This window comes from Nothoprocta perdicaria, unplaced genomic scaffold, assembly GCF_003342845.1.
Source record: "Nothoprocta perdicaria isolate Ctin4 unplaced genomic scaffold, notPer1 scaffold_153, whole genome shotgun sequence".
NCBI classification, from domain to species: Eukaryota; Metazoa; Chordata; class Aves; order Tinamiformes; family Tinamidae; genus Nothoprocta; species Nothoprocta perdicaria.
The window spans coordinates 393,034-419,519 of NW_020454683.1; the positions used below are offsets into that span (position 1 = coordinate 393,034).

General features: G+C 35.8%; 1 protein-coding gene across 1 annotated transcript in view; it reads left to right on the plus strand.

Annotated features, from left to right (window-relative positions):
* CNTN5 (contactin 5) overlaps positions 1-26,486 on the plus strand; it is a 615,891-nt gene that overhangs the window by 83,251 nt on the left and 506,154 nt on the right. The gene's annotated exons all lie outside the window — the stretch shown is intronic.

Genomic DNA, 26,486 nt, shown 5'->3' on the forward strand with positions numbered 1-26,486 from the left:
TGTCACATTTGAAGTTTATTGGATTCAAGTAACTGCTTAAAACTAAGGTTGAATCATACCCCCAGCTGTTAAACATCACCCTGATTACATTGCTTAGTTCTTGCTTGGCAGGAAATTTAATATGTACGTAATTTTAAGTCTCGATGAGTTTGATTCAGCCCCTTGGATGCTTAGGTATATTCCTGACTTCTATACTGAATAAAGACTCAAAACTGAACAGGAAACAAGCTAAGCACACCCAGCAAAATCATTACTAGGGATCATTGTTCCATGAGACTGAAAAGCTGATTTTGGCATGAAGGCCTGTTTGCTTAATTAATTCTCTTAATAAGCACACCTACTTTATGACTATTACATAACTAATAAGCTTAAGTACTTAAGATGATTTTTCTTCAATATTGCTGAGTAATTAACATTTAATTCTAATCAAATCCCATAATTTCCTGTTATGGTTAGCACTGAGACCCAGTTCCAGAAACATCAGAGTAAACTGTCTGGCTTTGCTAACTACTGCTAGCAGAGCAGTAATACTGACCCAGAAGACCTCTACATGTATTCAATTAAAGCAAAGTTACTGTTGAGTTTATATAAATCCAGTGTTTCATACTGGATAAATGGTCTGAGATTGGATTAGTACCTATTTCAATGCTTGTATTAAAATATAGAAGGACTAAATGGAGCTTTGGGTGTAATTCTTCCCTCTCTCTCTTCACAAAAAAAAATTGTAAAATAGAGCCAAAATGTAGTATGTGCAATATAGAAATGTCTGTGTTTAGCATTGAATATTACCTAGACGAGAATAAAATATTTCTTTCTCATTTCGCCTGTCATGTAAAAATGCAGATTACATGTGTTTTAAAATGTAAATCTCTACACTTTATTGCTTTATGAAGTTTTACATAAATAGATGTGTCTACTTGGACTGAAATCAACAACTTAATATTAAGTGGTTCACTGGGCTTATAGTCCTCAGACTAATTGATGTTTACCACATTATTAGTGCTAATACAGCAGGGTTTGGAGAAGCTCTTATTTTACCTTGATCTTTGCCAGGTTTTGTGGGGAACTGATGGCACTTCAGTGTTTCTGACAAGTACTTTGTAAGTATGGATGAATGTAAACTGAGTAAACATTTGCTGAAAACACAGATCAGATTGCCTGAAAAGGCCTGGGCTGGGATGCCAAAATTAATGAAGAAGATATGTATTAGGTCCATGGTTTCCATCTTCCAATATTGAGTTTTACAGTGAACAGGTTAATCTGTGAAATCTGGTAGAAAAAGTTAAAGAGAAAGCAGGAGATATCAAAGCATATTTTCTATGAAGTACCGGGCACTTTCTGAACTTGAAACTTTATTTTTCTTTTTTTTTGTTCCCTGAAATAGACATCTGTCAGTCTGTGAGGTGGAGGGAACCACAATCCCCTGTTGTTAGTAGAGAACAGCAGTGTTGTATGGAAGCTTGATTCCAAAGTGTAGTGTCCCTCTGAAGTCAGCTATCCTTTTGCTTTTCTTCAACCTGGAGGAATTGATATGCAGAACCAACCAGAGAGGCTGAGCAGAGGGGAAGGCTGTGGGCTGGAGGCAGCACCCAGACTCCTCATTAGCACCATGGTTCATGTGGCCTTACCACACAATAGAACTCCTGCTCTGGGTTTGAACTCTTCCTGCCTCAGCCATCTCTTTATACAAGTGTTGAAGGCACTTAACACTGCAGAGATTCCTCTTCTCTACAGGCACACATTAGCATGGTTTTCTTTCAAATTCTTTATAATCCTCTTCTTTCCCATCTCATGTTTCTCTCTCTCTCTCTCTCTCTCTCTTTTTTTTTTTTTTTTTTTTCTAACTTCACCTTATCTATTTTCTGAACAGTCATTCTCTCAATATATGTATATTTACTTCCATTGCAAGTTGAGACAGGCATTAGTCATTCAGCATGTTTTACAAAGTGACACATACACTTACACTTCTACCTAGGCAAAACCTAATAAAAGCAAGATCTTGAAAGATTTACTGAATGCAGCAATAACATAAGGATATTTTTTCATGAAAGATGAAATAGTTAACAGAAAAAAAAATCTCATTTAATCTTACTAGATCATGAGATAACTCCCATAACTGTGAAATTACTGACACCGCTGTGTATATTGTTGTTTTAATTGTTTGCCAATTAGCAGTTCATGGAGCAGACCAAATTGCTGCTTGGCATGCCGCATTGTAGCAGATTTGGCTCCCCCTATCTCCTACTCTCCATCTGTTCTTCCCACTCTCCTTTCATCAGCTATGAACAAGGGGCTAAACTCGCTTATGGCTTCAGCTGAGAAAGTAAATTTGCCCCAGAAGAAATCTCATCTACCCATTCTAGACATTTAAAGCGCCATTGCAGAATACTTTTTCTTTCTTTTCTTCCCTAAAATGCTAATTTTAAAATAATAATTGAAACCCTATTGTCTTCAAAGCTCCTGACAACAGAAAAAAAATGAGAAGTTTGAAAAAAAGAGAAGATGAAAAAGTGAAAATAATAGGTTTCAAAGTAGCAGTTTAGTTTCTTTGCTGTTTTTATAACCATCAAGCAGTAAACACATGAGAAAAGGTAGATATGACAAAATGCAAGCAGCAGCAACTTCTATAAATAAACATGAAAGATCACTGACGTGAACCAGGTCCTTGTTTTCATTTCATGTCATTTAAGCCATTATTTGAAATGCAAGTATTTTATTTTGAGCTCATAKGTCCAATTACTATTCCCTGAAACCATGTAAAAAAATCTTGTAAAAATGGTTTRCATTGTGTCTGTGTTTGACCTGAAGTCTCCTTTTATTTTAAAACCGTATACAACATTGCCCCTCAGAGTTTTCAAAACTGTTTTAACATTCTCCTCACCACTTTCTGCAAAATTAATGGGAATTTTATGTCCTGGTCTTCATTCTATTGTGGAAGTTCTAGCCTTCAATGAATCCAACCCGGGGAATCACATTTTTGTCTGCCAGAGAACAGTTTACATAGCAACAAAGCAAGAATTCACTGCCAGTAAAGGGGTGTTACGTGTTATATAAGCATAAAGGGGTGTTACGTGTTATATAAGCATTTGCATCGTGATTGAATTTGGCACAAAGAAAGCAACTCATTGTCTTTCAACTAATATCTATTCCTTTTTTTTTTAACCTTTGCCAATTGTCTAAACCAATATATATACACCTATATGTTACTATATAGATACATATGTGTTTGTATGTGTGCATATATATATTTACATAAATATATATCAAGGTTAATAACTAATAACRTAGTGAGCTGCTTGCTGTCACAGGAGAAAATAAATATATATATCAGAGCACTGGAATCTGATTCCTTTTTAAATTTGGCAGCAATTTATGGAGCTTATTCCTCTGTGATTCTGTTGCCTTCTCTCTTCTTTGCAAACCTCAAGATGCTACATCAAAAACTGCTCATAGCTCCACTTGGTAGGTTAAATAAAAATTGGGAGTGAGGAATGCTTTTTGCAGTACCTTGRATTCTGAGGACCTAACTGGCTAGCCACAACAAGTTATGTTCGTCAAATGAGCTGAGTTTCAGAGTTATTTAAAGGAAACACAACACAGCAACATTAGCTCGTTTCTTCTCACAGTTGAATTATAGTTCAGTACTGTGAACTACACATTTATTTCTGTCCCACCACCTGTCTCAAGACGAACTTGAAGCTTGTGATAGCAGCTGCGTATGTACAGAGTTTATATACCTTTAAAATCATTTTTTTTGTTGCTGCATTTTTTCTAGATCTTAGTATGTGATGTAATCAATTATCAGATACATATACAAAACACAATGCCCAACTACCACATTTAAAAGTATTTTTTTAATTAATTTCATGTGGCTACAGTCAGCACAGTAGCATTTATTTCCCCTTAATATTTCAAAGCTGTTATCTCTTCACTTCTGGTGATGAAATGTGTGAAAAGTATTTAATTCAAGTCAGTGGCCTTTTCGTTAGCTTCCTCTGAAGCATCCTCTGCTTGGTAAAGTGCTRTAGATAAAGAGCTATACAGAGATAGACAGTTACATCTCACCTTTTTACAGTGAGAGTCTCAATGAGAGACTTTGTTCGTAGGAGGCATCACTTCAAGGCCAGGCTATTCAATATTGGTGAAGGATAAAGAAGAGCATTCTGGGTGTCCCTTTGGACTCTTATAGAAAAAAAAAACAGAAATATTAAAGGTCTGATTCTTTGATTGTACAAACTAAATTAAATATGCTGAAGTAAATCTAGCCATACCTTTTTTTTTTGTTGTCATGTTGCTGTTTGTATTGGATACAGAATATAATCTAGAATAGAAATAATATCAGCATTGTTATGCTGATATATCACAAAAAAAAAGTTTGTAAAGTTGCTTAATGCTAACTCTTTATTGTCCTCCATGTGTCATTACAGTTAAGCAAGTTACATTAACAGATCAAAAGGAATACTTGCTTACAGATATGAAACTGTGCAGCTGACACATATCAAAGGAAGAAGTTTAGCTTTTCTTTGCATAGTTGACTTTGGGGGATTCATGTTCTGGATCAAATAAAATATACATTAAGTTTCTCCAAAGAGAGTCAAATAGCTTTGACATTACTGCTAATAAATGCAGACTGCTCAGTGACAAATGAATAACTTAGGAGGGCTTGTGTGTCTTGCAATGGGGGAGGATGTTTTTTGTTTTAAGAATTTGTTATAGAAAACCCTATGCATTTTAAGTATGCATCTAAAAACATGATCAGGAAATGAAATAGGAATATAATAATCATTAAAGAACACTCCAGTGTAAATAAAAAATGCCTATGTTTTGTCAGTGGATAAAAGACAGATTAGCAAGCACTAGACTTTGTAACGATATTTTAGAGCATTCAGAGTGCCAACACTGACATTCTGCAACTCTTTGGAGCTGACACTTAGGTGTTCTGCTAGCTTCATCTCTGGTCATACCTGATTTATGACAATGCTTGCTACCTATGTCCTGTAGTGTTTGCTTTCCACCAATTTCCCACATTTAGAACCAGTATTTAACTGGTGTAAATTGTATTTAACTGTTGCTACAGAGGCAGAGACATTTTTACTGAGAAATTCTCTCCTCCTAGCCCAACACAGCACGAAGGCACTCAAGCTATTCCTCCTATGTCTATTCATTGTTTGTAACATTATTTTCCTTGATGCACTGCAAGATCATCTGAAATATTCAATAGAAATGAAAAGAGCTGATATCCCATGATTGTGCTCCTTTCTCTTAGATGAATCTTAGTTGTGTCAATACTCTTAAAATGAGCTGCTCTTTTCCCTTTAGAGTTTAAAAAGATTGATCTTTTCATTCAACATATGTATTAATCCAGTTGGTAACATTATAAAATGTTACAGGCTTAAATGCCTACTATATGCTGAGAGTGAATAGCTGTTGTATGAATATAGATGTATCAAGGAACAAAAAACAGCATCATCCACATTCTCACTGCCTGGAAAAGCAAAGCTGTAGGACAAGTAGCAGCTAAACTTGAAGAGGATGTAGATGAGGCTAGAACCAATAGAAAATCACTGTAAGGGTTTTGTAGGACTAAAAGACTTCAAAGGCACAAACATTTAATATCAGGTTATAACTAGACTTACATTGGCAGCTCAGGAAAGATGACATTTGTTTACTTCAATCTCTCAGGGAGAAACAGATCTCTCAGGACAAAGCGGAGCTGCTGAATGCTGCCTTTGCTTCTGTGTTTGTCAGGGGCAGCCCTCTAGAATCCCAGGCCCTAGGGACACATGAAGAGAGCCAGAGAGAGGAAGGCTTGCCCTGGGTAGAGGAAGAGTGGGTCAGGGAGCATCTAGGGAGCCTCGACACCCACAAATCCATGGGCCCTGATGGGATGCACCCCAGAGTGTTGCGGGAACTGGCAGATGTCCTAGCCGAGCCGCTCGCCATCATCTTTGGAAGGTCCTGGAGAACGGGGGAGATGCCGGAGGACTGGAAGAAAGCCAACATCACTCCGGTCTTCAAAAAAGGCAAGAAGGAGGACCCGAGTAACTACAGGCCGGTGAGCCTCACCTCCATCCCTGGGAAAGTGATGGAACAGCTCATCCTGGCTGCTCTCTCCAGACACATGGAGGAGAAGAAGGTGCTCAGGAGTAGCCAGCATGGATTCACCAAGGGGAAATCCTGCTTGACTAACCTGATCACCTTCTACGAAGGAATATCTAGCTGGATAGATGAGGGCATGAGCAGTAGATGTGGTCTATCTGGACTTGAGCAAGGCTTTTGACACTGTCCCTCACAGCATCCTCCTGGGCAAGCTCCAAAGGTGTGGGATAGATGTGTGGACGGGGAGGTGGATTAGGAATTGGCTCGATGGCAGGGTGCAGAGAGTGGTTGTCAATGGTGCGGAGTCCAGCTGGAGGCCTGTACTTAGTGGTGTCCCCCAGGGGTCAGTCCTCAGTCTGGTCCTGTTCAACTTATTCATTAACGACCTGGATGAAGGGCTGGAGTGCTCCCTCAGCAAGTTTGCCGACCATACCAACCAAACTGGGTGGAGTAGCTGATAGCCCTGAGGGCTGTGCTGCCATCCAGAGGGACCTGGACAGACTGGAGGACTGGGCGGCRAGAAACCTCATGAGGTTCAACAGGGGCAAGTGCAGGGTCCTGCACTTGGGGAGGAATAAGCCCATACACCAGTACAGATTAGGGGTGGACCTGCTGGAGAGCAGTCCCGCAGAGAGGGACCTGGGTGTCATGGTGGACGACAAGTTGACCATGAGGCAGCAGTGTGCCCTGGTGGCCAAGAAGGCCAACGGGATCCTGTGATGCATTGAGAAAAGCATCTCCAGCAGGTCAAGGGAAGTGATCATCCCCCTCTACTCAGCCCTGGTGAGGCCACATCTGGAGTACTGCGTCCAGTTCTGGGCTCCCCAGTACAAGAGGGATGTGGAGCTGCTGGAGACAGTCCAGTGCAGGGCTACCAGGATGATCAGAGGCCTGGAACATCTGCCATATGAGCAAAGGTTGAGAGAGCTGGGTCTGTTCAGCCTGGAGAAGAGGAGGCTGAGGGGGGACCTGATCAGCGTGTATAAATACCTCAAGGGAGGCAGTGAGGAGGAGGGGGCCGGCCTCTTTTCAGTGGTGGACAGTGATAGGACTAGAGGAAATGGCTTTAAACTGAAGCAKYGGAAGTTCCACAGGAACTTAAGGAAGCATTTCTTCACTGTGAGGGTGACAAAGCACTGGAACAGGCTGCCCAGAGAGGTTGTGGAGTCTCCTTCTTTGGAGATCTTTAAAACCCGCTTGGATGCAGCCCTGTGCCACGTGCTCTAGGTGACCCTGGGTGTGCAGGGGGGTTGGACTCAATGACCTCTGAGGTCCCTTCCAACCTTCGGCATTCTATGATTCTATGATTCTAAGTGCTAACATCATATGTAAAGACATACCCAGCACTGCTTCTCTACCTTTTTGGACAACTAATTCCTTTGCTGGAGGAGATAAAATTGGAAATATCCAAAATACTGCTCTGATCAAAGATGTTMTAGTTTCTGAACTGATTCTTTCCAGGGAGAAATTCCAATCAAATCTCTCTACTTTTTTTTCCTACCACAGTGCTTCTCATAGATCACAAAACTGGTACCTGTAGAGATTTAACTTGGTACCAGTAACAATGAGCCACAACACTTAAAAATATAGCTGATACAAAACAGTGCATCTCCATGAATATAGATTTGAGTCTTTCAGCAGCTATTTGGATCTTCTCTAGATAGAGGTAGGAAAATTACTATCTACCTCTAATTGTAATAAGGGTGGATTGATAGCACTGTAGAAAAAAATATTTTTCTCTTTACACTGTTTGGGAATAGATTTTTTCACACAGAAATCTAAAAATGGTTCTGCACCATGCTACAGCATATTCATATCTTTTTGCACAAGCTCTCTTTTGTGGTGCACATAAACACACTCCATGAAACTCAGGTAAGACCTATGCATTTAAGAGAAATTTAATTCTAGCTATTTACCATGGATTAAGAATCAGATTAAGAATGTATTACTAGCAATACCCAGCTGGGTGAAAAGATATAAGAGCACAACTGGATCATGTCAACAGCTCTGTCCAATGTAGATAAGTACAATAATCTAAAGAGCATATCAGTTTGTAGATATTTGCCTACATACTGTATTTTGAATGATTTTAACATTGTTGTCTCTTTAAACAACTGTTGTATCCACTCTACTTACCATCTGTCCTAAACACATGCTAGAGATCTGGTGCTTGAATAATAGAATCTCTCTAGGCTCAAAATTTTTTAAATCTGGAAATGCAATGTCTGGATAAATTCAAACTTTATTGGAGGCTGAAAGCTAGAAACATATTTTTCTTTTCTTTCTTTTTCTTTCTGTCACTCGGATATTCTAAACAATAAATTTGCCCTGAAGGAAATGATAATTCTATCCATCTTTAGCTGTGTGTTTTTTTGTAGGATAAAATAGTCTTGACAAAACCAACTGTCTTTGCCCCATATAAACTTCAGGGTAATCAAAGTATATTGAATTTGTAGYTGAACATTTGCTTCAAAGATATTTTTTCCTTGTTAGTGACAACTTTCTACTTGCAGGCCAGCTTATTTTGGAGACTAAAAAATATTGAATGAAAGTTAGTCTTATTTCAAAACAATAAGTACATAACTTCTGCCCAAAATTCAGAAATATGCAATAGTTGTGTCTACACTAGAACACTTACTTCTCTTTCTGATAAACCTAACTTCACAATCTTAGTCCCAAATAGTCAAGAAATGCAAAATAATGTACTTAGTTCATAAAATAAGTTCGATTGCTCTGTCACRATGAAATTAGTGAATGGAAAATGGCCAAAAAAGTCAATCTGTGTAATCTATAGATAATTTCCATTTTATCTGGAATTAGTTTAAAAGTGTGATCCTAATAATGATGTTGATACACTCAATAGAATATAGAATAGCAAACTCTGTATGTAATTTTTCATAAGTTATAAGAAATTAAATTTTATTTAATGGAGAATGATTTTTTTTCTCTCAACTCTGCCTTTAAGGTCAGTCCTTAGAGATTTACTTACATRGTAATAATGCAGTCATTCAGAGCATCTTTTAAAATTGTGTTTTCCATATTTGCATTACAGAAACATTGTTAAGTATGTACATACAACTTAGAATCTAAAGTGTTTACCGAATGTACAATGGATGATAATGACTTAAAATCAATTCTTGGGTTACAATTACAGTCAATTGTGATAGATTATTTAGGAAACAAAAGTTAAAAGAAATGTCATAATGAGTTATTCAGGAATTCTAAATACTCTATCAAGAGCTGTAGTTTTGTTACCATAAATCAGAAGATAAATTCCATTGCAAGTGATGAAAGAATCACTCATTTGCAGAAAGGAGAAAAGTAGAGATTGACACAATAAATAATCTTCTTGGTAATGTCTCTAAAATCCTTGAATTCTGCCTGCTTACTGAGATCACCTCTGCAGCCTTTTCCTTAAACAGCTTACTGTGCTTCTTCAAGTCAGAGAAGCTTCCTAATTTCTTCACAAAGTGATTGTCTAAGTATTTACATTTTAGAAACCTTATTTTTCTTCTTTGTTATCTGTAAAATCAACAGATACATTTTCACTGCTCTGAAATGACCATAGTAGAAGAAAAAAAAATCAGTTTGGGGCAGCATAGACATGTTTCCCATGATTAAATATTTTATATTTCTTGTGGTTTCAATGTTGTACAGCTGAGAAGAGCACAGTCCTATCTTGAAGTCATTTCAGTGGAATAATATTGCCAGACAAAAGATCAGATGCGTTTAGTAGCACAAGCTCAGTCTGATTCAGAGGATTGCCTAGAAGATGAAAGTATAAACAGCTTTTCTTTATTCTGTGTGTATGCAAGCTATCTAGATACTGTTTTTTTTTTTTTTTTTAAAAAAAAAACCTTATAGGTCATTATTCATATCACCATACCACCTGTATTAATATCTTATTTAGACTAGCATTACTACATTCTAGCAGCAACCTGCAGATTATAAAGGGAGTCCTAATGAATTCTTCAAGTTTTTACTGTTGACCTCTGAATTTTGGAATTCAAGTTAAATCTTGCTGGATGCTATGAGACATTCCTAAATACAAAACATTTTCAGAAAACATTAAGTGAATGCCATCATGTTACTTCAGCACTTCACAACCTGTAATTTTTTAGGTAAGTGCATATTTACATCTGTTTCACAGAGATAGAACTGAAGTCTTTAGGGAGTGGTCCACAAGATATTTAGGCCTKATATTGAAATCAGTTAAGTCTGTGTGTGCAGGTTTGGACCCAGCTTTGTGAAAATCAGTACTAGATACATAAACAAGACATTGTGCCTAAACTTAAAAATAGATGTGATATCTATAGCTGTAATCTCTTATGTTCCTTTAGCTATCAGTTGTCCCAATGTTTTAATCAAAATACTCCCAGACATATTGTTCTACTGCTAGATGTTCTTCTGCCTTGGTAGAAATTGTATTCCAGATGAACAAATTGCATAAGACTTTACAAACAAACACAAACATAAAACTCTTCACTGGAGGAGGCTGTGAAAAAATATTTAACTGCAAGCCACATCAATGAGTCTTGAAGAAGATGAGGCTCTATGACTAGTTCTTAGGGTCACAGTTCGTAGAAATGTTCAAGTTGGAGGGGATTTGAGTAAGAAAGTGAAGTCTAAGAAAGTGAAGTCAGCAAGTTCTAACCTGCTGGCAGTCAGACTCAGGGAAATTTGGGACTGGGAATAGATGCAGCTGCAAAGCAGCTGCAGGGTAGCTCAACAGTGGAGAGAGTGCTTCACTTAAAATAGCGCTGTGCTGAAGGAGGGAAGCCAATGTGGCTACTTCCAGCTTTTTCTTCACAACAGATTTTATGAGAGCTTCCCCTGAGCACACACATCTCAGGGAAGTGCTTTCTGAACCCTAGCAGCAAATAACAGCAATGACCTTTACTTTTCACTTGCTTCCTAAAATATTTAATACAGTAAAACCGCTCAGATAAATCAAGAATCTTTTTTTTTTTTTTTTTTTTTTTTTTAATTCCTTCTGGAGTTAACTGGAGAATTTCTTTGGGAAAAATTTCACAAAATTGAGGTCCACATATATTAGTTCTGCCAAAAAGAAAGTCCGGAAAATTATACAGCTGCCTGTTATTGCTTCTCTATACAGCCCTTGATAATTTCTTTTTTCTGTCAATAAGCAATAGAATCTTAATCACTTCTGCAACATTCSCTTGTGTTACTTTCCTATTTTTAGAGAGAACTAAACTCTTCCGAAACCCATCCATCCCATATAATTGCTAGTATTTTGTATCTCTAAGGATCTGAGAAGATTAAAGATTCTTTTATTCTCTGACCAGATATAAACATCTACACCCAATCTATTCATTGTAGGATCCCCTGATGGTTATAAGAGATAAGCATTTGTAGATTGCTTTTTATTTCTGTCTAAAATACTATAATTTATTCTCTGAAAGTGATTACTTCACTCTTTTGAGTATAAAGGGAGCCTAGTGAAGCAGCTCTGCTGAAGACATCTACCACAGGGCTCTCTAGGCTAAGTTGATATAAATCTGCCATAGAGTGACCAACAGAGGCAATACATTGATAATACCTCAGCGTGTAGTTATTGCAGAAATCCTAATACCTTTTGTAATATTGTCTGCCCGTTAAAAATTGAATGGAAACGCTGTGTGAAGGGACCAAAGTTTGGAAAGGAAAAGAATGCATGGATTTAGAAAGATCACAGGGATTCAGAAAAGACTTCAGTGAAAAATCAGGAGAGAAACTAATAGAAAAAATCTTAAGGATTGTGCTGGGGAAGCGGTAAACATTGCATTGTACCAGAGACAACTGAACAGTCATTCAACAGCACATTGGGTAGTCATTAAACAGGAATTCCGCATTCCTGTTTAATCATAGCACTTGAACTATAAAAGTAAATGTCAAAGCAAACTTTGCAACTGAGTTAAAAACAGGTATCTTCATGACCTCTCCCCACTGAGTAGCATATAAAGCCAATTAAAACAGACATAAGTTTAATAAATCAGTTGACTTAAATGTCGCTATTTAATATAATTCATGTAAGATGACAAGGAAGCACTAAGATTTCATATCTGTCATTCCATCTAGTAAAACCCTTACTTATTTCTGTACATGTGCTGTGAGTTATATTGAAATTAATAGCTGTGGAAAGGAGAAACGTATTTCATAGAAGATTATGAGAATAGCATTTCAGTCTTTAACTGTTTATTTTGAGAAGTATGGGGCATTCAAGACAGTAGCCTTCATTTCACTCAGTTTCCATCCAGGCTGTGATTTAGGCTATTTAGCTATTCAAACAGTTCTGTAGTTCACCATTATCAGGCTTTTAATATTAAAAAGTGACTGCAAATGAAAGGTGAAATGGAATGAAGAGGGAACAAGTCCTAAATGTGCAAGTAACTATACATGAGATARGCATACGAAAGGGTGGAAAAGTTTCCTGCATGGGCAGTTAATCTGATATAGTCTATCTGATAAATTGCATGTTACCTCTTAATCAAGTCTACGCATTTAAGGTTCATGAAATCATGTTCAAAACCAAATAGACTTGGCAACAATATTTTGCTCAGTCAGGAATTGTGCCACACTGGAATCAGTTCATGAAATAACTTGTTAACCAGCATCCTAGGGCAGCAAACAGAGAATTCAAAGAAGTTCAATAGTCTACATCAATCATAGGCTAACATTTCTGAAACAGCTGACCTATAAATTCATTTTAATAACTGTAGCCCAAGCTACGACTAGAAAGTGTAAGCATGAGAAAAAAGTAACCTTCAGTAGAGAAAACCTGAAGCAATATACCGTAATACTTGGGCTTACACTCATGCCTCCTATTATTAAGTGAAAATAATAACTAATTTATTAAGGACTGCTAAATATATACTATTATATAAAAGAGTAATGCACATAGACAACCATTCCAAAGCAGTGAATTATAAAATAATAGCCATGAAATGTTTTGCTTGTAATTTCTTGATTGCCCCAACTACGTCCGTCTCTTTAGATAGCACTTCAACTAAAACACTCTGTAGCTTTCCCAACAGTGTCTTTGTGTTCAAAATTGTCTCCTAAAGCCATTATATTAAACAGAAGATTGTCTATGTATTTAAAATAGATATCCATTTAAATCCTTTGATGTAAGGAATTCACTATTAAGTATAAAATTAAAGTGTTGATAGTTGAAATTTCTCATCTCAGTGGCATAAAGCACTTAAACATTAATCTTGTTCATTAAAAAATGGTCAAACTGTGATGATGTTCAACCTCTCCTTAAGCAGGTGCCTATTTAATAATTAATGCTAATAAAGTATTTTAGCTATCTTTATTATATCTGTAAACTATCATGAAGAAATTTTCCAGTTTTGGAGACAACAAGATCACAGTCAGTTAATTAATTTACTCTCATTATCAACAATTGTTGATAATTGTTCACAAGTGTACGTGAACAAATACTTCAGTTAATACCCTGGACTTCTAAGATAACAATGCTACATGGTTTTCTTTTTTTTTTTTTTTTTTAAAGAAGAGCAATCCAACACAAGACACTTGGGAGATAGCTTATTAGAAGCGTCAATGCCTATGGAAAGAATCTACAGGACTGTTCCTGTAGTTTATCTCACAAAGGCTATAGCAAGAAAAATAGCTTTGGTATACACTGAAGTAAATTAAATAAAGAAAACGAAAAGAATAGAGATGAATATTTTTTCTCTCCCCAGTTATTCATAAAAGTTTTTATTACCATTATTTTCCATGTTTTATTAATTTTTATTACCATTATGTATATGTAATACAAACAACTTTTCCTGAAATGTGGACAAATTTCCTGTATGAGACATGGTAATCAGGCAATCATGAAAAGATTTTTTGTTTTCATGATTTCTGATAACTCTGCCAGCAACAGAGAAAATTTCATACCACTATAACAGTCTGGAGTCAGCCTATTAAACTTAGGAGCACCAAAAATCAGAAATCCTAAACAGTGTGTGTGCATGTATATGTATATATATAGAGAGAGATGGTTATATTTAAATAATATTTTTTTAATATCATTCTGTCTTCTTCTTTAGTTGATAAAATGCTCTTATCTAACATGTTTCATTTTCCAGAACACTTCTCATTTAAGTGATTATTTATATGTCAGAAGATGGTAACTGGTACCTCCTCCCATAAACAAAATGCAATCTAAAGCAAACTAAAACTATATTGTTTCCTCTCAGTTAATTCTTGTATCCATCCAGAGCAACAATGACATTTAGAATGCATGGAGTCTCAAAAGAATAATTTTGGATATTTATTTGTTTAAGCAGAAAGGCTAGTAATTTATCTTATGTTGTATTCCTTTTTCCAAGATGCTGGTTTGGATGTTTATAGCTTTGCCTTCTGGCCTTACAATTTATACTCTTCTGAGTTCCCTCATCATCCTTTGTCTCCAAGGGAGAGAACAGATTGCCTATAATTATATTATTATGCTCCTTAAGCTTAATTTTAACACTGTTAAAATCATCCCTCAAAATTTCAGGAAGGAGTTTTCTGATTATTTGCTTATTTTTAACTAGACTCAAAATTGGATTGATGTCTTCTGCTTCTTATGCACACTTGCTTCAAAAATGCTTAGTTTGCTTCTCATCTACTACTTAATAGTTGAGTAGAGGATGAATTCATCTTCTTCTTCCTCTCTGTCTCTCTCTTTTTCTTTCTTTCTTTGTTTCTTTTTTTTTTTTTTTTTTCCCTTTTAGTCACCACCGTGAGTATTTAGGAGGTTCAACAAGCAGGACCAGTTGCATATTTTTAGCCAAATCTGCTTAGGCCTCTGAGAATACTACCACATGTTTGCAGCTCAGACGGACTATCTAGACTGCCGGATCAAATCGTGGGCAGCCTTGCATCCATTCAGCAGAAAATCTGTGCTTCACAGCACATGGTCCTTTTATAGCCTAAGAAAAGATGGTTGCATTTCCCCATGTAAATACAAAGGTGTTAAAACTCCCACTGTCTAGCTCGGTTTGTGTGTGTGCATGTGTGCGTGACCGACACCTAGCATACTGGGATCTTGTTTTCCAGCTTCTAGGAAATAGCTATAACTTTTCCATTTTTCTTGGTGTATTAGGCAAGTGTTTTATCTTAGTAGCTATGTAAAATCATTATACAAGAAAAAAAGGTAAAAGAATAATAATTTTATTTCCATTTTCAAATAATAAGATAGTACTTATTTTTACTCTGATACAGAGATTTCCTGAGGTGCCTAAATAGCAGTGGATTCAAAAACTTCTAGTTATTTGCTTATTTTAATATAATCAGATGCTGTTTTTCTAGGATAAGCTAGTACTATAGAGCAATTAATGACTAATAAACTTCAGTAAGAATGGTATCTTTGATTACAATGCAATTTTGAAATGTGCATCGTGCTTGATACCATTTTTTTGTGTGTTTATTTGTGTGTGTGACTGTGCTGGAATTCTAGAGTCAAAATAACTTAGGATACTTTTACAAAAATCAGGAAACCTGTACAGTTTAAATATTTTCTGGCTTTGTTTCTTTTCCCCACTTCAATCTGTCAGGCTGTGAGTTAAGGAAGAAAGAAAGAAGATACCGAATATGCAAGATTGATTCTTTTCTTAAACAGTTGGATATTGTATTTTTGATTATTATTCATTCACTGAATTGAAAGTCAATTAAAATGACATTATTTAAATTCAGTTATGTATGTGTTCAATGAACATTCATCTCTGTAGGATATAATTTTACTTTGAAAACATTATTAAAGAAAACAGCTGTTCTTAAAATCTTTTGCATTAGTGCATATGGTATTAATCCTTTGTGCTGAACAAGTTACTTATAAAATCAATGTCAGTCTCAACATTATGTTTTACACTACATATTTAAAAAATTCACACTCTGAAATAAATTCTCTTGGTACTATGAAATCTGAAAGGGGCACTTTTTCTTATTGGCTCTTTCTTTTAAAGACAAACACTATTGCATTTAGTTAAAGGTAGTATTGCAGTGCATCTGTTTGAAACAGATGTATATTTTTTATCAGAAGCACAAAATATCAAACCAAAACAAATAAACAAACAATAAAACCCATATCCATATGTCACTGATGCTTACTTTTGTCATTTGTGTAACATAAATTATACTCCGCTAGTTTTTGATAGTTTAAGAACAAATTAATTGTGGCTTATTTTTTTTCTTAACATTATTTTTGCTTTATCTCCTACTAATGACAGTTCATCGCTTTCTTAAGTGGCAGTGGAGTAAGCCTTTAAAAAGTCTTACAAGAGCCTTGCAGAAAGTTACGCTTTCATGCTTCTTTTAGAATGCTTGTTTGCAGGATACCAGATAGTGGTCAGTCTCACATTCACAACTCAGACAATCTGCCAACTCACCATGAGTCCTGTCTGCAGTAAGAAGACAGATTAGATTGCAAATTAAGGTACTGCAATTTTATGTTGCTTAGATTATTCCCTTGTGTGGGATTCATGATTTAATATGGAAAGAAATGTATAAAATAAGCTAATAATTTCTGTTAGCACTAACATTTTTGAAGTACCTATTGTGTCTAAAATAACCTCAGAAGTTACTGATAGTATTTTTACTCCCCTCCCTGTATATGTTTTGATTAATTTGTCTTTGAATTTTCTCATAAACTTTGATTCAGCAGAGATTTGTATGTATGCACTCTTAGAAAAATGAAACACAAGAAGAAATTGCCTAAGGAGGCTGCAGAATTGTTATTGCTGAAGGTTTTTAGGAACAGTTTAGATAAAGGATATTAGAAGGATTACAAGTGCAAATTATTCTGGTGTGAATTAAGCCATCTTTTCAGCTACCTGCCAGACCTTTTTTTTTTTTTTTTTTTTTTTTTTTCTGGTCCTGTGATTCTATGAGTTGTAGACTATCCACGGAAACAAAGTTGTGGACATAATGGCAAATATATACGTCCTGTGATTCTATGAGTTGTAGACTATCCACGGAAACAAAGTTGTGGACATAATGGCAAATATATACTATTTTTATAAACTCTGCTGCCAGGGGCCTGCCTTTACTCATGGAAAGAAAATTTCGTGGTTCCCCAGGTCACTGCTTTCAGCACTTTACTTCTGTATAATTACACATATATTTCTAATATCTAACTTAAATCTTCTCTGCTAAGCTCATTTATTCTTGTCCTGCCCCTTGTGATCCTGGAGTATCCTGTGCACCAAAGGAGGCTTCTTTATACTAGCATAAGACAAAATAATAAAAAAGTAATGACTAACAAAATCTGCCCCATACCCTTTGAGATTCTGTTAGAATAGCCTTCCTAGCAATAAATGGAAGATAATGTATAAGTTTAAATATTTCATATATATGGAGGTATTTATTCTATGTCTGCTGATATATCTGCCTATATTATCAAAGGCAGCTACTAGGTTAGTGATTACTTTGCAGAGGATTAATCACCTTTTCTTTGTAATTGTCATTTATTCCCAAAGAGTTCATATTTATAAGACCTATCTATATGACAAGTATATCAAATATAGATATAATTCTTTCCAGCTTATTAAAATTTACCTGGTTTTTGGTTATCTTGTCTATGTGTATAGATTCCCTTAATCAAACAGAGAAGTAAATTGTATTTTCATTATATGATCATGTCTTACAAGTCTCTGCTAATGAAAAATTCCTCTTTGAGTACTCAAGTAGCCCTAGAATTTCATCCCTATCATCTAATCCAAATACTCTATGCTGAAAATTAAAAAGAAAAAAAAATCCTTTGTTTGACAGTGTTTCATCAATTGGAAGACTGTCTTTTTATGTTTTTAAACCTTTTATTTATGACAATAAACAAACTCATTATATTTTTCTGCTAGATGTATTTGCTAAGCCCTCTTATAATTTACTTGTTTCTCTGTGACATTCTTAACATTTAATATATATCTTTATTTAAGTGTGGTCACCACAGTCTAGAACAGTCCCAAATTTGGGGATTTCCAGTCTCAACTCAAATTTGCATTATTATCTCTTTATTAACTAAGTAATTTCTTTAAAGACAAACCAGCCTTTTCAGAAACTGAGAGACATCACTTACTCATATTAAATTTATCATCCATTGTAATTCCCACATCCTTTTGTACCGTATTGTTACTGTCTATTTATTTCCCACTTTGTATATGTGTATTTGCTTTCTTCTTTCTAACAGCAGTACTTTGCCTTTTTTTTTTATTGAATTTTGTTTTGTTGATTTTGAGCCATTTCTTCAATTTATCAAAATCATGTTGAAATCCTGTTCTGTCCTAGAGTGCTAATAAGCTCTTCTATGTGGTATAATCTACAGATGCCTTAATGTACTTTAATCATAGAAGTCAATATATTTCAGAAAAAATGATGCCTAGATCTGACAGTTAATGTGTTTTCTCTATAAACTGTGAATTCTTTGAAAGAAGGGGCCTTTAAAGGACAGAATTTTAAACACATCTCAGGAAGAAACTGATAATAAATAAAAAGTCTATCTACTATTATCAAAACTCAGGATATACATTTCATGAATAATTTATAACCTCATACTTCGAGATTTCAGGTGCTTTCTAATTTTGACAGCTTGGGATTGGAGACATGAAGTAAGATCATCCCATGTTGAAATCTGGACTTTTTTTCAACTCCTAGGCCTCTTACTACTGACTGTTATTGAAGGAAAGATATTGAGATTGGTGTTTCTCAGGTCTGATCCAGTCTTGCAAAATCTAAATTTCTGATTGTAGTCAGAAGACCCAACACCACTGATTGAGAGAACAGTCCAAAAAGAATGGCAATGCAGTGGTTAAGGTATAAGAAGTAGATAAGGAGTTAGATATGTACAAATCCTGCTTGATACAAAGTGAGTTTTCAGGATTTTTTTTTTTTTTTAAGAGAGAGATTATTTTCCTTGTAAATAGAGTACAGTTGATGGGTGTATCACCAAGGGACAATGATGGAATACTGGAATGCTTTCCACTGGAGTTATTTTTCAGAGAAGAACTTCTCTTGAAAGCTTTTAGAGATTTTGCTACTGCAGAACCCAAATGTTTTTGGAAGGCAAAAAGTAAAGCATGCTCACAGTGCATTATCATGGGTGCATTGCAATAATGTCAAGAGAAGTCATGTTGCAGAGGGAGAGAAAACCTCAAAAAAACATAGGTAACACAACCAATCAAATTAATTCCTGCAAGGTATTGATGTAACTGGGAATTCAAGAAAGAGCTCTTTCCTTTCTGTTCTCAAGCAATTTTTCAATTTTGGAACAGCTGGTTTGATCCTTTTGGCCTCAATTAAGCCATTAGAGGTAAAACCTGTCCCTGCCTTACTGGCCATATGGAAGGCCTGTCAAATATCAGAAAGAGACTGATTTAAATCCTACAGAAATGTTATGATAAATCAACAATTGTTCATTTCATTTCTTCATCAAATGAATAAATCACCTCTTCTCTCTTATAGGTTACATTCTTGCTGCTTTTTGTGTGTGTGTGTAAGAAAGATGAAGAAAGGGAGGAAATTAATTTATCAGTCTTCTGTCCTTTGGAAAGAAGCCCTACTGGAAAAATTGTAAATGATGCCTTCAGTAGGTTTATAGCATACATGACTAAAGCATGGGTAAGGAGGTGTAAAATAGTCAAAGGGAGCTGAAAAACATAAAGAAGAAGTATTGCCAAAGACTTATTTCTTTTTACTTAGGCTCTGGTGAAGATTACCCAGTTTACCCATCAAGCTACTGTAGACTGTTTTCTGTAGACTTAGGAGCAGGAAATTGCTACTAATAATCATTCGAGGAGAAATATGGATGTAATCTGCCCATGTTCCAAGCAAACAAAATGCTTCATGATAATAGATWAAGCTTAAGCTGCTGATTCCTGAGAGTAGTCAGGATATATAGACTTAGACTGCTCTAATGAACTAGAGCATCATTAACATGATCACAAAATTTCTGTGTTGAAGCTGACTGTTGGAGCAGCAATGTATACAGATAAGAGCTATCTTGTCTTTATATAGACCTTAATTGATTTCAGATTGATTAATGAAACAGACTTCATATATGAGCTCTTCTAATCACTGTAACCCACAGCCATTTCAGATTGTAATACTGAAGATTTCAATGCTGAATAGCCTGTGCTGGTATGCAAACTGGACAACATGAATGGACTTGGTTTTCTCATATTGTTACTTATTTTGTTACTGGCATAAAACCAATGAAGCAGAGTGGAGGGTAAATCTCTTGCAGCACTCCTATTCCTTTGTGGGAGTAAGGGCAATAAGGTTTCCATAGGTTTCCATAAATTGAGACTGAATTATTGCTACATTTCAGAACCTGCAAGAGTGTACCTTATAGATATTAAACTTGGAACTATTACTGGTAGTTGCTATTTATATTTCACCAGTATCTAGAGGTCATTGAACCTGTATTGTTGAAAGTTGAGAAGACAKTTGAATGGTGCTTGAAGGAACACCAAAGCATAATCACTGAAAATTCATGCTTCTTCTTTGCAGGAATTAAGTTCAACTGGCCTGTTTCTAGAAGTGTGATCATATTAGGACATGTTAAGTCTCTTACTGTTTTCAGAATATGCAGATTAAAGGGCCTCAGCTTTATCTGTTTCTCATTTATGTGCATACTTACAATTGTGATCTGACAGTAACCAACACAGATGATGATCCGTTGGCAAAAGTAATCACTAAAAGCAATATGCTAATAGATTGAAAAAAAAAGTAGTCTGTATAAAGTAATCTAAGGAAAAGTGGCAATACTGATATGACATAACAAAAACTATGTGTATAAACACTTCACAGTTTTCCATAGAAGTATTTGCATACACTGAGCATACCTTCCAATAAATTTGTCCGGGGTGGATGTGCTATATTGAAGAATAAACAGAAGAAAAGCATTTAGTATGCATTTCCTTTGCTTATCCATGTGCCATGGTAAATAGTCTTCCATATAAATAATCTCCCATTGTTTTAATATAATATAATTKGTGTATGCCTGTGATTTTAGTTCTCTCAAGTTGGAAAAAAATAGTTAAATGAGTATTGCTCTTCAATTTAAAAGATGTTGAATCTTAAATTGTAAATCATTTTGGCTGTTGGAGTTTTTATATAAAGGCAAGTTATAGTAAAATACTTATAAATGATCTTATTATTCTTTCTAATCTCTCATTATCCCTCTTCCATGCAAAGACGAGGATCTTGAGCTAGCAGGGGTCATTGAGAAGGCATTAACAGGGATGGGGATCTCATTAGAGAAGCTGGTGAGAAGGTAGAGGATGACACACCATGCCACTCATATCAGCCTAATGCAAGAGCCAGCAAAAAATGACCAAAGCCTGCAGTGTGAAATCAGCAAAATAGGAGAACTACTGAAGGCTCACATAGTCATGGCTGGGATGACTGGCAGAATGGATGAGGAGAGAGCCTTGTATGTTGTTTACTTTGACTTCAGCAAGACTTTGGACACAATCTCCCATAACATCCTCATAGGGAAGTTCAGGAAATGTGGGTTGGATGAGTGGACAATGAGGTGAATAGAGGAAGATTTGGTTGGCAGAACTCAGAGGGTTGTGGTGAATGGTGCCTAGTCTAGTTGGAGGTCTGTGGCCAATTGTGTCCCCCAGCGGTCAGTACTGCATCCAGTGCTGCTCAACTTGTTCATTAGTGACTTGAATGAGAGGACAGAGTGCAACCTCAGCAAGTTTGCAGATGATACAATCGGGAGTTTGTTACCAAACTGGAGTTTGATACCAAACAAAGCAATTGTTTGGAGTTTGATACCAAACTGATATCACTGGGAGGAGTGGCTGACACTCCAGAGGGCTGTGCTGCTGTGCAGAGGGACCTGGATAGGCTGGTGAGTTGGGCAAAGAGGAACTTCATGAGGTTCAACAAAGACAAGTGCAGGGTCCTTACCCTGAGGAAGAATAAACTCCAGGCGCCAGTACAGACTAGGGGTTGACCTGCTGGGAAGCAGCTCTACAGAGAGGGACCTGGAAGTCCTGGTAGACAACAAGATAGCCRTGAGTCAGCAGTGTGCCYTCGTGGCCAAGAARGCCAATGGGACCCTGGCCTACATCAGGAGGAATGTTGCCAGCAGGTGGAGGGAGGAGATCCTGCCCCACTGCTCAGGTGATGCCACMCCTGGAATATTGTGTGTAGTTTTAGGCTCCTTAGAACAAGAGGGATGGGGAAATTCTAGAGAGGGTCCAGAGGAGGGCAACAAAAATGATTAAGGCACTGGAGCATCTATCGTATTAGGAAAGACTAAGCAGGCTGGGCCTGTTTAGTCTGGAGAAGAGAAGATTGAGAAGAGATCTGATCAATATGTATAAATACCTGAGGGAAGAATGTAAAGAAGATTCTTCTTGGTGGTAGCCAGCAGGTCATGGGTACAAATTTAAATACAGGAAGTTCCATCACTGTATTAGGAAGAACTTCTTTCCTATGAGGTTGACAGAGTCCTAGAACAGGCTGTGCAGAGAGGTTGTGGAGTCTCCTTCTCTGGAGATCATCTAAACCCCCTGTGCCACATACTCTAGGTATACCTGCTTGAGCAGGGGGATTGGACTAGATGATCACTAGAGGTCCCTTCTAACCTTGACCAGTCCATGATTCTGTGATTCTATRATAGTCCACTTACTGCAGTAAGTTCATGAACATTTGAAAAACTTGACCTGACTGTCTGATGACAAGTATGCTTAGACACACATTTAATCATTTAAAAAATAGTCTGCCCTGGTGTCAGTAATAATCTATCCGGGAAATGCATGTCATTCAGMATGTGTTGAAAATCCCTTCCAAAGTACACACAGTTGTTCAGTTATGGCCAGGTAGATTTTATCAACAGCCAAGATTTGTAATGTAGTATATTTCCACCAGTGCCATATTAAAAGAGCCAAGTGATATCATTGCAGTGAACACGAAACGCTGCAACTGTAGGGGAACTCTTTTTACAAAAGAATTTTCCTATATGCGTCAGTCTAAGGTTGGTCGTGCATTGTAGTAAAGTCAGTGTATTTCCATTCTCAGTGGATCATCTTTATATTCAATTCTTACATGTATTGAGAAAAACATTTTGGAGGTTGACAAGCATGAGGCTACTTTGTGCACATTGGAAGATATATCATCTTTTAACACAAAAATGTATTACCACGAGAGTCTACTCAGTAAATGTTTATAAAAATAACATGGCGAAAACCAGCAACTTCTGATTCTGTTTTTTTTTTTCTTAATACAGTTCCATACATTCAATCATATGTCAGTCAATTGCTATATTATTGAATCACAGTGATTTAAGTGGTTATTAATGTACAATATTTAAAAAATGCTTATATATATAAATAAATAACTTTGGGGGGGAAGATAGGCAACATGCTCTGATTTAAAGTAACTTTTAGGATTTTGATCAGTTCTTTTCTTTTATCAGTCAGTCCTGTTTATTCTATGTCAGGCATCAGCTCATGGGATCCCTAAGAGGAAATTTATCTTGTTTGCCTTGCTTCTGCAGGGAGACACTTTAATTTTAAGATTGCTAGGATTAAGTTTAAAGTAAGTTAGTTTCTACTCTTGGAAAATCTCTAGTCACAAAATYATCAAAATCAAGATGAGTAAGGAGTGAGATAGAGAGCAGTGGGGGAAATGGTGATGAGATTGAGAAAAGGAGGATTGTTTCTTAAAAAAACAGTTGAGCTTAAAAAAAGGAAACAAGAAATARTGGACATGATGGTATAACAATCTGAAAACTCAAGATAGGAGCTCTTGTTTCTCCTAYCTCATTGTATACAAGCATGAAGATATTTTCAATTAACTCACTATTCAAAGTCATTGAGGATTGTTTGATATATTGTTTTGTATTTTTATTACAGTTTGTTTAATGTGTAAGACTGTGAAACACATTGCTGTAGGATGTCATTGAGACCACAAATTGAACATGATTTAAAAATGAAGTAATTGAATAGATATAAAAGTATCTAAAAGAATTATCCTAATTATCACAAATTTGGAAGGTATATTATGATCTATATTTCAAGGTTTAAGATAATCTCTAGAAGAGATCAAGACTACTACTGAGAAAGAGATAATCACTGTCTAATTATTTCTTTTTATTGTTTCCTCTTTCAGCCAATATCACATACTAAGCATTGGACTTTGTGCAAACATGAATCCAGATATTTGTAATGTTGCAAAATTAATAGTAATATTTTCACTTGTTTATTTTCCAAATGATAATCTAGAAGTTTTAGAATCCCTCACAGACCTTAGAGTATTATTGAATGCACTTAACCTACACAGACATTTCTATATATATACATGCAGAGTTATATAGAGRAAAACATATAAATAAGAATACATAAATACACACAAGATACTTTTCTCTTTCCATGTCTTTATTTTAGTTAAAAAGTAATCTTGACAGAATCATTTGATCATTGTAAATAATTTACCAACATCTGTCGAATCAGGAAACTGTGCATGATTAGAAAAAAGAAAAAAAAAAAAATGGAATGGAAGGGAATAAGGTAAATTTTCTAAACTATGGCAATGAATGCACTTCCTTTCACACTGGTATCCCTCTCTTCATTCCGCTTAAGTAAATAGCCTACAGCATGCTCTGCAAACACATCATCAATGTCAAACACAGCTTTTGCATCTAGCACAACAGTATTTGACTGTGGACTTACTTTGTTTCATAATATACAGACAATTTCATTTTGCATTGTATTATATCAGTATATTTGAGAAGTGTTCAGTCTCTTTTTTTTTTTTTTTTCCTTTAAAGAATATATTCACTAGCTTCTTTCTAACAATGAGAGAATTATTGATCCAACTGTGCCGTGAGCTTCCATCTGGGTAGATGACTACCTGATGTACAGCAATGTATTTAACCCTTCTGCTGAGTATTCTTTTGTGAAATACTCATACACTTTTCTGTTTTTGGTGGTGTTTTTAAAATTTACCTCTTATTTAACCTAATGCATACCATGTCCTAAGCATTATAAATTCTGATTCCAATTATAGATTAAAAGTACTAAGAAGGTTCTTTTTTTGGATTATGAAGATTTGGATGAAAAATGAACAGTGCACCAATGTCACTCAGGCATGAATTTTATTTTATTTTATTTTATTTTATTTTATTTTATTTTATTTTATTTTATTTTATTTTATTTTATTTCATTTCATTTCATTTCATTTCATTTCATTTCATTTCATTTTATAATTATTAAAGCTCCACCTCAAAATCCTCAGAATTTGTCTCATGTCTGACTAAGCAGCTCTATATGGTTTCTGTCATGTAAAAGATCAAAATTAGTATTTCACATTCATTTTGTTCAGTGAACATTAAGAAGGAATTATTTTTCATTCCTTGAATCCAGAATTTCTTAACTCAGTATTTGAAATGCAAGTAATATGAAATTTAGAGAGTAATACCAAGGCTTTGGAGTCTTTTCCAAGATACAGATGATTTATTGAAGTGAGACTCAAATGGAAAAGCCCAGAAGTGAAAGGAAAGCCAGTGTTTTATCCCACTAATCTCAGACATGTGCAAGGCACACATCAATAGCTATGCAAAACAGACAGTGCTAATCAGTCCTCAGAGTCCTTTTATAGTTAAAGGAAAGAATCAGATGCCTTTATAGCAGGATTCATTGGGTGGATCTTATTTAGGATGATAAAATTCCCACCTAACAAGCACCTTYTTCACTCCTTTGACTACAAAGGGACACTAAAATCCTAAAAAGGACACTGAAATCCACTGAAAGCTTAGATGCAGTTATGCATCTAAGATTTCTAGGTTCGGTTAAGGAAATGTCTCTCTAAAACTTTCAAGCAATGGAAAGCACAATTACTCTGCAGATTGCACATTACTCTGCAGGTATTTCATGATACATTTTTTTTAAAATTGTGGCTCAATGCAGTTTGAGRTGCATAATGATACTATGTAAATGACAATTAAAGATGAAGAGTAAGAGAGGCTATTTCTGAAAGGGACTGTTTTGCTTTTAAAGAAGAAAAAAAGAAAGAAAGAAAAAAAAATACTGGTTAACACTATTTATTTTGCTGCTATGCCGTGTTTTACTGACTGCTTTAAAAAGGCCCCCAGATCAAAGGGGCTGCATTCATTCCTCAACGCAACAATGTTCTGATATGTCAAAAGAAGGAACAGCTCACATGAGCCACAAAGGAAAAATGAGCAGTGTTATCTAAAGCTTGTCAGAAGAGGGGAAAGCTGAAGGTGTTAGTTTGCAACCTGGAAGGAGTGCGGCAAAAATCTTTCAGTATAGCCAGAAAAGCAGCAGTGGGATTCTATCTATGCTTATGTATGTATAATCCGTAAAGTGACTTCCTAAAATCCATTCAGTGGTAGTCACAGTAATAAGCACAGCTGAAAAATT